Source organism: Neodiprion fabricii, chromosome 4 (assembly GCF_021155785.1).
Source record: "Neodiprion fabricii isolate iyNeoFabr1 chromosome 4, iyNeoFabr1.1, whole genome shotgun sequence".
In the NCBI taxonomy this organism is placed as follows: domain Eukaryota; kingdom Metazoa; phylum Arthropoda; class Insecta; order Hymenoptera; family Diprionidae; genus Neodiprion; species Neodiprion fabricii.
Window position 1 is genome coordinate 7353766 of NC_060242.1, and position 17565 is coordinate 7371330.

The 17565-nt window shown below is 39.6% G+C and overlaps 1 long non-coding RNA gene across 1 annotated transcript; it reads right to left on the reverse strand.

The window, feature by feature from the left end:
* Positions 1 to 269: 269 nt before the first annotated feature.
* Positions 270 to 1494, reverse strand: LOC124180102. The gene is made up of 2 exons (XR_006870207.1): positions 1379 to 1494; positions 270 to 878 (listed from the first exon to the last, which is right to left on the reverse strand). It is a non-coding gene; the product is annotated as an uncharacterized LOC124180102 (long non-coding RNA).
* Positions 1495 to 17565: the final 16071 nt, after the last annotated feature.

Genomic DNA, 17565 nt, shown 5'->3' on the forward strand with positions numbered 1-17565 from the left:
CGCGGTTCCGATAAACGTGTAACAACCAACTTGAGAATATGTTTTCGGTATAATTTTTCATGTACTATATTAATACACAAGCTGTTAAAAGCTTCTTGTATGGTCAATATGGACTTATCTCAGGGGTTAGATGATACAGCAACGCTCACATTCTTAGCTATTTCAGTAATGGTAACTTGCACCAATTAAATGATATTAATTATTTTACATCCACACCTATGTATTCTTATGAGAAATACAGGACAACTAAATGAGATAAAGCACACACCTTTGCGAAACATGATATATATTTATTATAAGGTACTTTCATCCAAGGCAACAATGACAATAGTTACATTGCACACGTATCGAAATATCCGCTTTAACAATGTATCCGAAACATAACAGTAGTTTTTTATATACCAGTTTGTCTGTATCGTTGATGCGGACATTTTATTATGCCAACGATGTAACTGTGTGAATGTTGACTGGGATGTATAAATAAACATACAGTCTTTTACATATACGCATACCTCAATTGTACAGATGTACTCACAAGAGTATAGAAGTATAGCAAATAGTAAAATTAAGTAAACATGAACAAACAAAAACTTATATCCGATACAAGAGGTTTGATAACAAATAAAACATGAAACAAAATAATCATACAATGATTATACCCTAACGAGGAAAATTGTTAACTTTCATCTCGGGACTAGGTAAAAAATCACAATCCTGACAAAGTAAAATAATAAAAAGTATTGGCACATTATTTCAAAAAAGAACACAGACGCTATAGAAAGCGTTGTCTAGGTACGCAGTACGCATAAGTTTTAATTATTATTCGACCGCAGCTGGAGCATTCACTTCCTCGATATCACTGCTAATCCGTCAAATACCTGAAAATACATAGTATTTAACACCTGTATTCTAGGTAGAATAATCTTTATGTGCCATTTCAACGTTCTCTCAACGTGTCTTGACAGGTCTATTATATATCATTTCAACCACTGTGTGTTTATTGGGAAAAGATGCAGCCACTAAATGATCGTTCATTCGTACATGATACGTATGTGTTAGCGATCTATTTCACTGGATAACCTTATAAAAGAAAAACGATGCCTGCACAAGTAAGAATGAAGCTAACAATAAATATCTGCGGCTTCTATTTGCAATCGGTATATATTCCATACCATAGACATGCTTCTTATAGCATTATCTACAAGCAATTCTATTGTGCCTACATCCTTTCGTCGACGTTCAAAAGCAAGTACGACGCAATCACAAAGTATTTGTTTCTTCTTTTTATTGTCAGGTTATTTACGCCTGTATTGTCATTTTCGTCTGTATTGAATCATCGTGATAAATTTTTCCAAATAGAAAATACATTTGTACTTACCAGCTTATGAAGGCTCACATAAACACGGACGTGCACTGACCTCGGAAGTTGGTCAAATTAGACTGATTCACTGATCGCGTGAGCTGAGAGCCTTCGCGAACGGTGGCGGGGGGGGCATTCTGGCGCGTCGTCCTCGGCTCTCAGCGTGCAGGAACCGTACGAGTTACAACACGCTGACCTAGCGAGCCAATCAGAGGCAGAAGAAGAGGCGCGAGTATTTCACGCTAGGACATTCTCGATTCTTCGCGACCGCTTGTCGTTTGACACATGCGCTCATTATACGTATATGTAACATCCATGGTACACGAGCTTCATCTACGGCCACTCGCTTTCCTAGCATGGGTTATTCCAATATATACATTATGGTATAGGAAAACGTATATTTTACAATTAATAAAAACGCCGCGAAGGGATGCACTTATATGCTCAACTACGTAATTTCTTGGTGACCTTTGTAAAAAAATCTGTTCATCGATTTTTCAACTTTTTTTCCTATGTTGGGGAATTAACAATAACACAAGGAAAAGAATTTGAAAAAATGGAGGTAACATATTGTTCTACTTTACAATATTACGTAGAATAAAATTATCACTTCTAGTGTTATGTCACCTGAATTTTTTCATATTTTTGATGATACTTACTAGTTTATCGAATGAAAAAAAAGATTGGAAATCGAATGACCAGTTGTTTACAAAATTTAAGGTAATCAGAAAAACGTGCTGAGGAGGATAACAAAACGTTGAATTTTAGTCACTGCTAACATGAGAAAAACTTGAATATAATGATTATAGTTCCAAATTCAAACATCGCAATATGTAAGTAAATGATGTAAAAGTTGATTCCTGCCCTCACTATGTTGAAAAGGGTAGTATTCTTGGATATGAAGGTCAGAAAGGTACGAAACAAATCTTGTTTACGTTTCGGCCCGAGTAGGTATATAATTCTGTGTATCGATATGACAAGTCTATGTACGACGTAATTTTCACGTATTACATGTGATCAGTAGATCAAAAGTGTATTGACTTAATTATTAAACAATTAATGAGAACATATTGGCAAGGTATGGTAACTGTACGAAACGTTAAACTTGTGTTACTGGTGAAGGAATAAAATATGTATATTAGCTGTTCATGAGACTAGAAATATAATGGATTTTACCACACGTTTATACTACGGATCTCGCTTACCACAATAAAACGTTGATGATGGAACGCAGAAATTTTGTATTTTAATACCTACAAATATACCGATTTTTAACGAATTTAAATTGACAATTGAGCTAGTAAACAAAACGTTGATTATTAGTCTAGAAACCGTTGTTTAAATGTTGTAGAAAAGCAGTGAATGAAACGTTAAACTTGTGTTACCGGTGAAGGAATAAAACATGTATATTAACTGTTCATAAGACTAGAAATATAAACGGTTTTACCACACGTTTATACTACGAATCTCGCTTATCACAACAAAACGTTGACGATGAAACGTAGAAAATTTGTATTTTAATATCTATAAATATACCGGTTTTTAACGAATTTAAATTAGCAATTGAACTAGTAAACAAAACGTTGATTATTAGTCTAGAAACCGTTGTTTAAATGTACGTGTAATGAAAATCGTATAATATTTGTGGAGAGACAACGATTAATATTTTACTGAAAAATTACCGTATATCGAACACGGTAATATTTTCTACCTATACCATAATTATACGACCTTAACGTTTCTTCAACCACATTTTAACCGGCTCATGTTTACTGGGAATTGACGTTAAAGCCTTGTTTAACTAAAAAAGTAGAGTAAATCGAACAAACTGATTTTGCGTTGCAATTACCAAAAAAGGATCGACGACAGGGCGAAATGGTTACGCGTACCTCGTTTTTCGTAAGTCCAACAATATTCGAACAGTTTTATTTAACGATACTTGTTTTACTGAATTTTTCCAGTTACTGTAACAAACGAAAGTTTTCTCAGTGTACCTGGGAAAAAATGTTTTTATATAATCCGATAAAATTTCCACGAAATTGACAATCCAATTTCATATATTCACATGTAACTACGTAATATTTTATCCAAATTTATGAAATCACATAAAATTATATCAAACTCACATTTTTTTGCCAAGTTAGATAAAATTGTGCAAAATGATGTAAAATTATATGCGTATAATTTTGTACAACTTTATTAGGTCAAATTTCAGACGTAATTTCATATAAATTTATTTGATCGTAAAAAAAAAATTTTTCCCGGGTAGGTAAAAGCGATTCTTAGCGAAAACTTTGTCATCGAAAAGAGTAATTTGATTGTATCAAAAAAATATGCCAATAGCAAAGTCTGCGCGTGAGATTGACTCGAATTGTTGATTTCCTGATTTTTCATAACTTCGGAATGAGGGAGCCCAGTAAAATCGACGTAGGGAAAAATCCTCACCGAAGTTTCGGATAGATACGCGTATAATTAAGACGGCTATTAACTCTTCCCGTGCCGCCTTCTGTCCATCCTCATTCGTTGGATCCTCGCCAGGACGAAGATGAACGGAGGTGAGTACGGGGCCGTAACTCGGAGTGAGAGGAGGTCGTGGTTTCGGGGTGCTACCGTGAATAGCCACGACTGACCTCCGGCTCCCGAACGTCAAAGACCTTCAAAAGCACCGCCCTGACCTCCGTCTGTTCAAAGCTCATTTGTATCCGGGCGCTGGAGAAAAGAGTCGAGGTGAAACGGAGGGAGTGAATAACGACGTCTTAAACACCATCTTCCAACTAACAAATTTTATTCCCCGCAGAGGAATCTTTTTTGTCATTTCGGTACTTCTCAGGAGGATGCTTTATTCGTGATTACTGATCGCTTGTTTTGGTGGGTCCGTAGGGTGGGTGAAAAATTGCAAAAACAATGCAAAATTGCAAAACAAAATCAAAATTTGGTCCTGGAATAAAAATTTTAGGGTTAACAATCATCCCACCAAATACTGTTATCACACAAGCAAAAAGTTTTGTTGATTTTATAGTACACGGAAAACATAATGATTCAGTGACGTCTCAGAAAATGTTCGGCACAAAAATCCCAGAGATTTCGCTGCATAAATTTACACAGTGAAATCATTTTCTGAAGATTAAAAAATGATTGTTTTTTTTTTGTAGATTTACGATGTAACGTATTATTTGATTGCGGTAATCAATCAGTAGCTCTCATTATTTCGTAAATTTGACTAATCTTCATCTACCGAATAGATTTAGTGAACCTTACGAAGAAATTTAGTCGAATCTCCCATAGGGTATGAAATATTTTGATAACACCACGAAAAAAAGTGTTGTTTCATTAAATTGACTAAATTAAAATCGAGATTTCGTAATTACAAGTATATTTTGTGAAATTACTTTTTTTTATTCTCTATTTTGAAACAATTATTTTATCAATTTTCTTATCTACAACAAAACGTTGTGTTTCCTGGAGAAAATCTTCAAAAAAACGCGTTTAAAAATTGATCTCCTTTTTTTTTTAAAAAGCAAAAGTTTCCTCCGACGCGAGCGTTGCGAGCTGACGGAGTAAACTTCGAGACAACGATAATTCCAACCGATCTATAATGCAAAGTTTCACATTCGTGTCAATAGTATTCGAAACAATTACCCTCATGACGGAATGTCCATCGGTGTACTAATTATGAAATAATTACACAGAGACACGTGACGCGCGTGGAAAGAGATAATCGTCCCAATTATTTATTCCTCCGCATTTTCCAAGGTATTCGATTATAAGGACGAACCGCTCGATCATCCCCGGGCTAATAATCGCGTATAGTTGTTACCGTACCCTTTATATATTATATATTTATACACCCGCGGCGTATTATAGCGGGTATCTGGTTTATATATATATACCCGATGCATTAGTCCCGGAGTGGCGAAGAACGAGGAGACGACGCGACTCGTTCCAAGTGTCTAAGCTCCTGCTGACAATTAATGCGTATTCCTACAAGGGTGGGAAGGAGGGGGAGGAAAGTACTCACGCTGCGGGGAAATAAAATAAAATCAAACAAACATCTTTGGCGGCGCGGCAGTCATTAGGAGCCATTGTATCTCCCAGGGCGCATCCGCGCAGAACGTTGCAGATTGCACCGAATGCCGCGTTCGAATCCATTTACTCTCTGCGCGCACACACGCATTCGTCGTTTATGGGAAATGACGAACCCCGCTGACGGCGAATTATTTTACGCCTTGTAATTGCGGCTTGGAGAGTGGCTCGAACGCGGGAAAATTTTACCTGAGAAATCGCTGTGTTATATCGGTGTTTCGACTTTTTTTTGGGGTGGCGACAGATTTTGGATTGGTCGGGGAATTTCGTGTATGGGGAAAAGTGAGGCAAGGTCTATGGAATTGTAAAAAAAAAAAAAAGAAACGTACTTTTTTTTTGTAAATTTTGTTTTCAAACTTTAGCTATGCTTCGTAAATTCGGTCGAGCTAACTTTCGGAAATTGTATTGTTCGGTTTCGAATTATTTGTAAGAAATAAGACAATACTGTGGGTTTTTTAGATACAAATTTGTAGATTCGAGGTGCGCAACTTATGGAGCTTTTGGTCATAAAAAGTGTTCAACGTTACTCAAGTTTCGTGGGAAAAAATCAAGGAATTCTGATTTTTTTTTTTAACGAGAAAAGTCGGGAAATTTTATTTGTGCAAAATTTTCGCCACTCTGTCTTTCAATTCTTATGTAATGCGGACGTTTAGGAAAATCGTAAAATTAAAATGAATCCAATTTATGGAAACTTGAGAGTTCGGTCGCATGTCTGCGATTTTTAGGAACGTGCAAAGAGGAATGAAATTTTTTCTTAGCGTAGAACTTGGAAAATATTTTCCGAACCGTCTGCCGAATATAATAATTAGCCAGTTTAACTTCAAGTTTATAACATAGAAGAAAAAATTGCTCGAGAGTTTTTGGTTTCAAAATTATGAACTTCTATTAATATAATCGTGGAAGAGATAGTTTAAAATCTGGTCGTTTTTCGGAAGATGACAAAAAACAAAAAATCGGCCGATCATAATAAACGTTTGAGAAATAATTTTACCCAAGAGAATCTCGATCTATTTTTTTATCTTCCTATAAATTTCTAGCGTCGACGAATCTGAAAAATTTTTCAGTTATTCTGTAACTTCGAAATGGCAAACGCTGTATCATATAATTGCATACCTCTAAAAGTTATAAACATCAGATTAAGGATTTTGTACCGAGAGATGTTGTCTTTCGAAAAAAAAAACCTTTGATTTCCAAAAAGCCGAAGATTCAAAGTTGCAAAAACTTTTTAAAAACCCAAGTAAACAACCTCAAAAAAAGAATTCGTTGAATTTGCCAAACTTGCCGTTCAAATGTTGCAAAAAAATATTATTCTGTTTTGTTTTTATTGAAAAAAAAAAAACAAAAAAAATTGTAATTTCCTGCAATAAAAGCGATAATTTGCAACCGCATTATTTTAATCGATTGTCCTCGATTTTTTGCACGTGCCGAGGCGTGAATATTTTACTTTTTTTAATTTTATTTCTTATCGAAAGTGTTCAAAAGAACGGCGGAAGAAATTCTCGGATGGTATAATTTTTCACTATTCTTCTCGACTTCCAGGGCGCATGTTCGACTATTTGGTGGAATTGTCTTAATAGCGTCTGACACATTCACCGGCTGGGAGTGGCGGGGCATCGATCATTCCAGGCCGGATGAAGGATCGCAGGGAGGCGAGAGAGGATCGCCGGGGATTGAAGCGATGCCAGGGCGTCCTGAGGTGCATAAAAAACTTAATTACCTTCATTAACCGTCCGCTCCCGAGTGCCTGCTTGATGCGCTACCGAAAGATTCGGAGCGCCTCGATTCCGGACTCTCTTATACACCGCGTTGCGTGTTCATCAAGGATTTTCATCACTGTTCCGCCGGGTTCGAAACTTGCACCTGTGTAACTAAACTTGTAAGCAAATTCACGAGCTTTTTTTTTCTCTCTGTATTCTGATTGGGGTGGTCCTTAATAGGGTTGTTTTACAATTTTTATCTTCCCGGGAGCTTAAACGTTTTCAAATTGATGAAGAAAAAAAAAAAACATTCTATGAAAATTTGAATCCTCTGTATCTTATGGAAATAACGTGGGCGAAACTTTTTTTGCTCTTTGAAATTTTATAAGTCGTTGCCGAATGTACTTTTGTGAAACATTCCAACCAGGTCAATATCAAATTCTTTTAGAGCCACGTCAATCGATACTAGCAGAAAATAATATTTGATTTTTGTTTATCACATGATGAGGTTTTGGAATAAGGTAATGAGATTTCTTGTTGATTTCCACTTGTGCATTCAATTTTTTGGATACAGCTCCACGTTCGATCTTGAATTTCAATTACAAGTATCGTTCATGGAGTTTTGAAGAAACGCATTCTCATCATATGCCTGGATATACTTTTGTAAACAATCGTAAGCGACTGCCTTTCTGCACCCTCTTTTGCAATGTTTATTTTCGTTCTTCTCTCCAACCAAATTGAGCAATCGAATGACCGTACGGAATTTGATAACGAATCACGTCGGAATGCCTTATACGCGAGTACTTTATTCCAACGTCACTTCAACCGGATGCTATACAATACCAATAGTAATGATAATAACAATCCACAGCGAGGTAGGTAATGATAATAATGATTTGCCAAGGCTCAAGATCCCTGATGATTCCCATTGTGGGAAATTATCTGAATTGCAGACCTCTCCGCAAAACTTGCCCTCCCCTCACGTCTCTCAATCGCCTTTGCAGCCTTTACACAGCAGGCAATGCACCGTTCATTGTTATTATTATTTCAATTAATGTGCAGTATATCACCGTTGCATTCCGAATTGCAGGTATGTTGTTCACGTGCATGTAGGTTACGATCGTGCCAGTTGACTTCTTTATTCTCAATAATTGATCAGATTACATCGTCTTGTGGAAAGGCATGCTGCATCTACATAGCGCATGCGCGATCTACGTGTATTGATATTTGTTGATAAAAATCAATGGAGCAACCGGTTGTAATAACCCGATCGCTTATCGATCCTCATTGTCAGCTCAACAATTAATCGGATTATCGATTTACAATGATTATCGATAATTACGCTCACGTTGGCGCTTGCGGATAATCTCACGTCTGCTTAGATCGTTGATGATGATAGAATTCAAACCTTCCGCATCGTTCTGCGTTTCTTTTGAGCGTAACTGTTGAAAGGACGAGCTGCAGATTGTACTGTAATCGTATCTTTTGATATCGTTGGACATTTTTTCATATAAACTTTGAAGTAATGCAATTTTTCTGCAGTTTGCAAATCAAGCTGTTAGCTTCTCAGCAGACTTGGAAGTAAAATATTGCGAGTAATCGATGATAATTGATGTTAATTTGTAAAAGAAAAACGAGGTAACGGTCAATCAGAAGTGCGAAGATTATAACCCAACAATTCAAGTAGTTACAACATTTTGACAGGACATTCCACAAAGTGTTGGTACGTTTTTCAAATAATGCGCATAGGTCATATTTCATCATTATCAGATCATGATTGGCACTCAAAATTCTATTTCATTATCAGAGGAACAAAATAATGCGTAGAATTCTCGATGTCAAAGGTCGTAATGAATGAAAGTCAGAAATTTGACACATCAGAAAAACTATAATTTTTATTATTGATAAAGGTAACATTCAAGGTTACAATGAAATATTCGTTTAGCAATAGATATAAAGTAGCACTTACAATTAAATACACTGAAACTTCATGTCCGAGGTGAAACTCTCAATGTGAAAGAATTCTAAAAAAAAGAACCACAAAAGCCTTGAACATTAAGTTAACAATCCTTATCGTCGGTATGATCCATTTATCATATCTCATCCGAGTAGTAGCCAAAGTCATTATGTTAACTCTCGCATCAAACAACGTAACAATGTTCATACTGATCGTATATTAAGAAAAACTTGTCACTCATGAGGAACGGTCCTGAAAGGTAGCGTTGAACGCCAAGCGACGGATCAACCGTAACCATCGGCCAAGAGTACATGCGATCCATTTCGCTCTGATAGATAACGCTTACGCAAGTTCGCTTATGCTTTGTAAAGATTCGTGAGCTCCGGTCACATAAGTCACTCGACACCGTCGAGCACACGCTACGGGCTTCAAACCGCAGACTCTCTACGTTCCCATATGTATCATGTGTTGCCGTGCCTTGTCAACGGAGCACACACGGCCACGTTGTATGTCCTCAGCACCCTGCAGTGTCCAACGCGTGAACATACGCGCGGAGCTAGTTGGCCAGCATCTCCGGTTGATCGGAATCGCCTACATCAGGCACCAATCGCAGGAAACCAACGAAACCGCCAGTCGTCTTAACTGTTACAGAAGACGCTGCGGTTCTCGGTGTTATATTCGTTTACCTTGCATTTATCATGCCGTTTTATAACGCCACTCGATATCAACCGTCGTCGCGTATGTATCACGCCTCCTGGTTGGACGCCCCCCACGTCATCCTTCACAAAAATCTACCTCTACCGTCCTCTCCCAAGACTCGACCGAATCGCTGGATTTAATCTGATGTGACGTTTCGTGTCGAGAGTAGGTACCGTACCCTGAACATTTCCAAGTCATGAAAGACTGCCAGTCGACTAAATGACTAAGCTGAGTAAGTTCCTCGTTCCTATTTTCTCAGCTAACCATCACACTAATCATGGTACACGTTGTACCCACACTGTTATTCCATTGATTTAAGCATGAATATCTTCAAGGCGGAAAATTTTCTCAAAAATTTCAAATTGCAGATATAGTAGTAAGTAAGAGACAAGAAATGGACTTGAGCTCAGCATGAACAAATGGATCTCCGTCCGCTCGTGAAGGCAACTCATAATTACTCAGACATCACATTTTCAGTTCACTGATACTTAATGACTTTAAGTAGTTTTATATTTGACTGTAGTAATTGATGGTCCGACTTCAGAGCCGGGATTACTGTCGTTACGCGTTTCGAGATCGAAAGAATTTCTTCCTCGAGTGACAAGCGCCTGGAGATCGGTACCTGCATATCCATAAGCTCATTACAGAGGGTGACGCTCTTCGGCTGAACGTCACCAAAGTCGATTGTGCATGAAAAGGATTGACCTACGTTTCGAGACTCTGCGGTTCCGTGTTACGTATACGGTGTCCATCATGTTTCATACTCACAAAGATCTTATACTCTGATAAGAAAACAAAATCACGACTGAATGAGGAACTGACTTGACTCTTCTTTTGGCACTCGTTGCAAAAACTTCCTGAAAGTCAAACTTGCTCGAATGAATTGTGAATTAGCAAAGTTGTACAGCTGAATTGAAATGTTGACTATTTTCAAGGCGCTTCAGTCTTGACTTAATGTTTGTACCGTTATCATTTTAAAAAACTTCTTTACCCATCGCTTCCCGACAGGCATAGGTACAAGGTACTCTCTGGTAGACAGAAACGGAGGTGCGTGAGTATTTCGAGAAGCGAATATGAAGCCATGGATCTCTTGCTCACGTACAGGAGTGACGGGAATACGGTAGCAAAACTTCAACGGTCGAATTCCAGGCAATCTCGTATGATATTATAGCTAGCCGGTTGATTGGATCGCTTATCCTTATCCGTCGTTTTTGCGGCTCACGCTCGTCCCCTCCTTCTCTCTCTTTCTTGTTACACGGCAGGACTTAGCTATTAGAAGGTATCATTGGCCAAATAAGGTATATGAATAATATTCGTTCAGAGGGTTACCCATCCGTGGTGAGCCCAGGCATTGCTGCGGTCATGGACAATCAGCCGAGGAATTACTGATATGATTGCTACTGAAATATCTCTCTGCCACGACCGACAAAGGTTCGATCAATGTTGCCGGCTTCCTCCGCCTCCCGCTTTTCTTCCAACTTCATTTTTATTTCTCTCTTCCGCCTCCGTCCCGATACTTCGTCTCCTTCTTCTTCTTCTTCTTCTTCTTCTTCTTCTCATTGATCCCCTCCGTTTCTCGCTTTTTCTATTTCCCTTTTTTTCTTCTCTCGCCGTGGCACTCTTTTGTTTGCTCAATAAGATTGCCTCTTGCCTCTTGCCCGACGATGACTAGAACCGCACCGATCCCGTCGATTCGAAGGTTGTGGCTGACCGAGGTTTGTTCGGCGGCCTCCGTGTACCTCAAATTTGCGTTACCGCAAAAATTTCACCGCCGGCTCTACACATACCTTTTACATCTCTTGACCAGATACCGAGCAGTCTGCACACGAAAATACCAGCGTGAAGATCGATCTTACTGTCAGGGACATTAAAATACTCGAGGACTTGGAATAGTCATGATAATTTAAGTATGAAATTAGCCAACGAGAGTTCGACACGCTTTTTATTTGAGATCATGATCCGTACATCACTGTCGGTAACTTTGCTGGTTTTATAACAATCCTCTTCAATTTCTATTTTCCTGTTCATATTTCACCCGAACATCCTCAATTGGATTTGGGATACTCACATGCTTCTGCAAAGTATCGATATCTAGAAAAATTTCATAATCCAGCACCGTTTCAACTATAATACTGATCCGCAGTTTATTGTCAAGTTGAACATGACGTAAATATCCGATCATTCCTTTCAAGATTGCCAAAGAAGCAGACCATTTCTTCAGACACGAAGAAAGCTTGTTTATAGTAGGCCATATCTACTCGTGATTCACCTCTGCTTGAATTCTCGACCAGTTAATCTCGACGGTGTTCTTGGAATATTCGTTAGGACGCGTGCGCGAGGTTTGGTGGGAAGGGATGTTTATTATTTCACGCATTATTAAATAGGGATAGCGAGAAAGGTCCGCGGGTCCCGATGCACCGATCGATATATTGACACGACACATGCAGCTTTGGGGTATAGAAGTGTCCCACGTCCAGGACGATTACCCTAAGGTGCTTCAGATGCCACGGATCGTCGAAGATCAACGCACTCCACGTCGTACGGTCAATTAGACATTAAGATCATCACTTGGGTCGGGTCTCGCGTCTCGGATATCGGGTTGCCAACGTGGGCGGTCCGCAAGTTCTCTTCCGCTGGGATGCGTTTAAGGAACTCCGTAAGAGGCTTCGATTCGTTGCTCGTCGACCATAATTTTTTCCATTACACTTTTTATACATACTACATACCTCCTCATACTTATTCACTACAACTACATCCCAGCTTGTTGTGATGTACTTGCTTTTGTGCATCGCAATTTCGGCCATGGCTCAAGGGTCACATCTTCAAAGACTATCACTGCACGATTTCATCGTTCCCAAGGACTTGTTCAACTTTGTACGGAATCGTGTGAGGTATCTGAAAACTTTCCATTTTGATAATACATCGTGTTTCCAAACTGCAGTGTTCGTCAAGAATGGCAGCATCATGGGTATGCTTACTTTCTGGGTCTTGGAGTATGAAAAAAGTTCAGTATATCATTGATGAAATTGTACCATTCGAACGTAAAGTTGATTTGAAAATTTTCACAACATGTGTTCTCTCGTCCTGATTTTATATTGATAACGACTCAGGACTAAATCCTTAATGCATCCGACATTATCTGGACATTTTGATACTTCCGTTATGATTTTAGTTACTTTTTTCGTTACCGTTTTGCCAATTACAGGCTACGGTCGAGTTCCGCGAACGAATGCAGGTGTTCCATGTCTGAGTAGGTTATACGTTTTGGAATTTAAAACTATTTAACAGCATGTAAGGTGTGCGGCACGGTACGACAGGTATACCGGTGTGTGAAATGTGATCTGTCGGCAGTAAGTACCCGGAGGGTATATATGGAATAAAGAATCGATCGAATGCTGTCCACTCTTGTTTATATAATTAGATAAATTCTATAGGCATCGAGTAACAGAGCCGCTCAGTGATCATGCGAACAGGTTTAGGTTTCTCAGGGATATCACGGAGCGAATTGACAATGATGAAAAGAACGATGGGTAATGGATATCGCGACCGGACGGGGGAATCGATCCCGCCGAACCGAACTGGCAAATTATCACATTAAACAAAACACACGAGTGCGGTATAAACGCGGCGAGTCTGTGTTCGTCTGCGTACACGGAGGGTGGAAACCGTGACCGCAGACCAGTCGATTCGTATAAATCTAGAAGACGAGGAGAGGAGTCCGCGATCAGGACGACGACAAAGTTCGATCGAACATGCAACGTCGTTTGTAATTTGAACGAGTATGAGGCCGGATCGGGATCGCTCCGAGTATCGCCGACCGGAGAATCTCGTTGGAAGGTGTCCGTGCTTGATATGCCCGAATTCGGGTGCGACCAGGCGCGTAAGCCGCCTGGACAAACCGGAGGAGACATCCTGCAGAAGGGTAACGCGAGAACACGAGCCTCCGCGGCGTTGATCTCTGCAGGAAAGAAACCGTGATCGGGAGAAGATCTCCCCTCCACTCCCCTCTACTCTTCTCTCATCTCCTCTTTCCTCTCGTCTCCAGATCGTCGCTTCTCAAGCGTTGATGGCTGGCTCGCGCCTTTCCAACTTGTCCGGACAGCCTTGCCTGTACATGTTATACCAGCCGTACATTATAGGTATACACATGTACGTTGCCGCGCCTCTTCCAAACCACATCTGAACTACGTCTAAAACCCTATCGGGAGAAGTGTCGAGTTGTCGCCAATGATTACGGTTAAAGAGGATCACCCCCCCGTCGTAGTCTAGCGACGTCCGTGAACCAATCTTTGAACGAACAAATTCACGCTCTTCGATTTGGACGAAAAAATTGCTATCGTTTATCCGCGTGCAGATATCTGTCCGCTGTAAAGATGTCGAGGAATAATTTCCTGCCTCTGTTGGCAAAGACTGGTATAATATCGAAGCATCGTTCACTCTGAATTTCCTTGGATTGAAAATTGCGCAACTCGCATGATTTTCTGATTATCCACTCTTTAAGAGTGAGTTTTTCCAACCCAAACGCTTCGAGTGAATCAAATCACTCTAAATTTGAGTTGATTGGAGTGAAATATTCACTCGATCTAGAGTTGCGCCGTTTTCAAGGATAGAAATTCATGATCAGCGAGGTATAATTGGTACCTGTATCAAATTTGCTTGGTATGTTTACCCGTCAAGCGAGTTAAAGCTCGATGAGGGGTAATTTGAGTTTCTTGAAGAAGTAGCGAAGAAGCTTCACAGTTTGCGTAGACGGAGGTACAGACTGCACCTAGGGCGGCGCGAATCGTGAAGAAATTCTAATTTGACCGGGAAAATCTCCCCTGGGTCCCGTAAACTGTGCTGGTTGTACCGCACAAAGTAGCCGCAGTCACGGCGCAGCTTGCTCGACGCATTATCGAAAGCTCAATGCGAAGCCGACCGCTAATGGGCCTGCAAATTGTCCTCGAGGGAGTGGCTCCTCCGACAATACGGTCGATCTTTGGCTCCCCGGGGTTCTACCACCTTGTTGACTAAATAAAGGATTTCTCCGACTCGAACCGCTGTCCTACCTGGTATCTCAAAAACGGTAGCGAGGTACGCGCGGTCCTCCTTGAAATTCCGGAATTCGATGGTGATTCGACAATTTGGAGGAAGCAGCTTCTATCGGGCAATTTGACGTTCAGTTTGAACTTTCTTGGAAGCCAGTTTGTCTAAATTTGAATGAATTTTCGGGCGTTTTTGCTGCCGTTTCTTTTTTCTCTCGACCAAAGATCGTTGTTCAAAAGAGTCCTTCGAGGGATCGTGAACTACGTATGAATCGTTTCCACGTAAAGTTGTTCAATCTTTCCCACACGATTCTTCTCGACTCTTCGTAATTATTGATCTAAGTGAATTTACCGAACGAACTGTTATTTCTTACGATAATCGGAATCGCGGTATAACAAAATTGCCGAATACTTTTGATTGGAAAGTTGACATCACCGTGGATGGAATCTCAAAAAGGCGATCAAGGTGTGAAACTTAAAAATTCGGGATTGGACTTGGTAGCTAGTAACTTTTCACACTTTTTGTAAATTTTCTCGTAAATCGAACACTTGGGTCACTTTCTTGCTGCGACATTATCCGTCAATTCTGCAGGAAATTCACTGAGCTCAAGTAATGTTCTCGTTTCAAATCACGTTACCAACTCATCAGTGGTTCATTTTTCCTGCGAGACAATTTAAACCAATAATTACCACGTCTCGAGTAATGTTACAAAATTTTCAAACAAGAAAAGTGGGTTCCACAGTCTCTCTATATACAAGTGCAGAGCTTGCGATGCAGAGTTGTATAGAAACCATGTTTCGAAAGTGGAACTTGCGCTCTTTGTTCGGTTCCCCGTTTGACCGCGCATCGATGGAACGGACTTAACGGTGTGTCAAATTATAGAATACCCGAATTGAATTTGAGGATGAAGATTTCGAGGCTGATCTCGGCTCGTGGAATAGCGTTTAACCATTACGGCTGACCGATTCTGGTCTCTGGATGTGAGTATTGGTCGAATTAGACGCGGAGCGAGGCGACGCCGATATATTCACGACGGTGTGCGCGGCTCGTATGGACGCGGTCGTTGAGGCTAGATAGAAAGATTATGATACAATAGACATCGGATAATATGACCTGTCGGCATGGCGAAGATTAGTATGAAATTATAGAGAGCCTGAGCGAGGACGTGCCTCGGCTAGAGATCGAGTCGAACCTACACTCGCATCGGATCGGGGAGAAGGAAGGTCCTCGAAGGAGATTTTCGTTACTTCACCATTACGAAACCTCCGCTGTTATTAATCGCAATTACAGTTGAGAATCCCTGGCTACAGATGTCTCCGCCTAATTAGGCGGGCTGAGAGCGAAATTACACGTTTCGGAGCAATTGAAATGAAACACAATTCATTACTCGAAACTCGGCGAGAGGCCGGCTGAGAGAGAAAGAGAGAAACGGGAATTGAGTCTCTCCCACACACTGCAGATTATAGAATACAGGCAGGTACGCATCTTCCATTATGCGTAATTGACGGGGTTTTCCGTTGCAGCTGCTGCACCATTTTCACTGGTAATTCGAAACGAAAATTTCTTGCCTTTTAGAAACAAAAAATAACCTCTCGGAACTATTGTGATTATACGGAGCGAATTGCTAACGATTGGATGGTTTAATGCGCATGCGCTGAAATACAAGAGCAATAGCAGTTGTTTAGTCAGGGCGGCCAACATTCATAAATACAGATGACAGGTCACTGTCGTGTATCTAACCTTAAAAATGTTGGTTGTCTTGACAAAAGAACTGCTCTTTTTCTCTAATTTTAGCGCATGCGCATTAAACCATTCAGTCGTTAGTAATTCACTCTGTATACGGTTGCCAGCTGCTTAAATATCGACGAAATTGTTCATGAGCCGAATGTAATTATATATAACATAAAAAAAAAAAATGTCATTGTAGAGAAATAAGTTTTGAGGAAGTTGATCGGTTAAGAGTCGATATTTTTTGTCAATTTTATTACGACACACCATCCGTATATTGTTTATTTTTCAAATTATTATATTCGTATAAAGCTACGAAGATCTCTTTAAAATACGAATGTTGGAAATACTGAGATTTCAAGCTAAAGCTTTGATATCGCTGCCTTGTTTCAAACGGTTTCAAAATGGTTGAAAACCTGGGAGAGTCTTGTTAATTTCACTCCAAGACGGCTCATTTTATTCAAAATACAATTTTCTATAAATTTACTAAAACATTTTTTTTTTTTTTACTATGTTGGTGAGAAAAAAATCTCTTATTACACCTTTCTAGAAAATAGTATGCGAATAAAATCAGCCATCGCAGAGTAAAATCGAACGAATCTGTTTCGATTTTCAACCATTTTTGATCGATTCAAAATAAAATCTTTGTTCATAATTCCAATGTTATATATTTTTGGATTATTAAGGTAATTTTCGTAGCTTCGTTCCAATTTCTGTTGAACAGTCTGCTCAACAAATTGTGATCTGATCGTCAATTTTGTTATCAATATGCCAGCTATTTCAAATCAACCACCTTCGGTCAGATAAAAAATAAAACATTTCATCAACAGCAACGAACCATTAATTGCCTGTAATAGATTGCGATAAAGGTTGAATAACCGAACAGCCCAAAATTTGTTTACAGTAAATCTTGTACTTCACGCTGTTGTTCAAGCATACTAAAATTTTCCCATGACTTTGCAGACGAGTTATTAGTTCAAATTAACTTTTCCTTCCATTCAAGTGTCACTTACCGT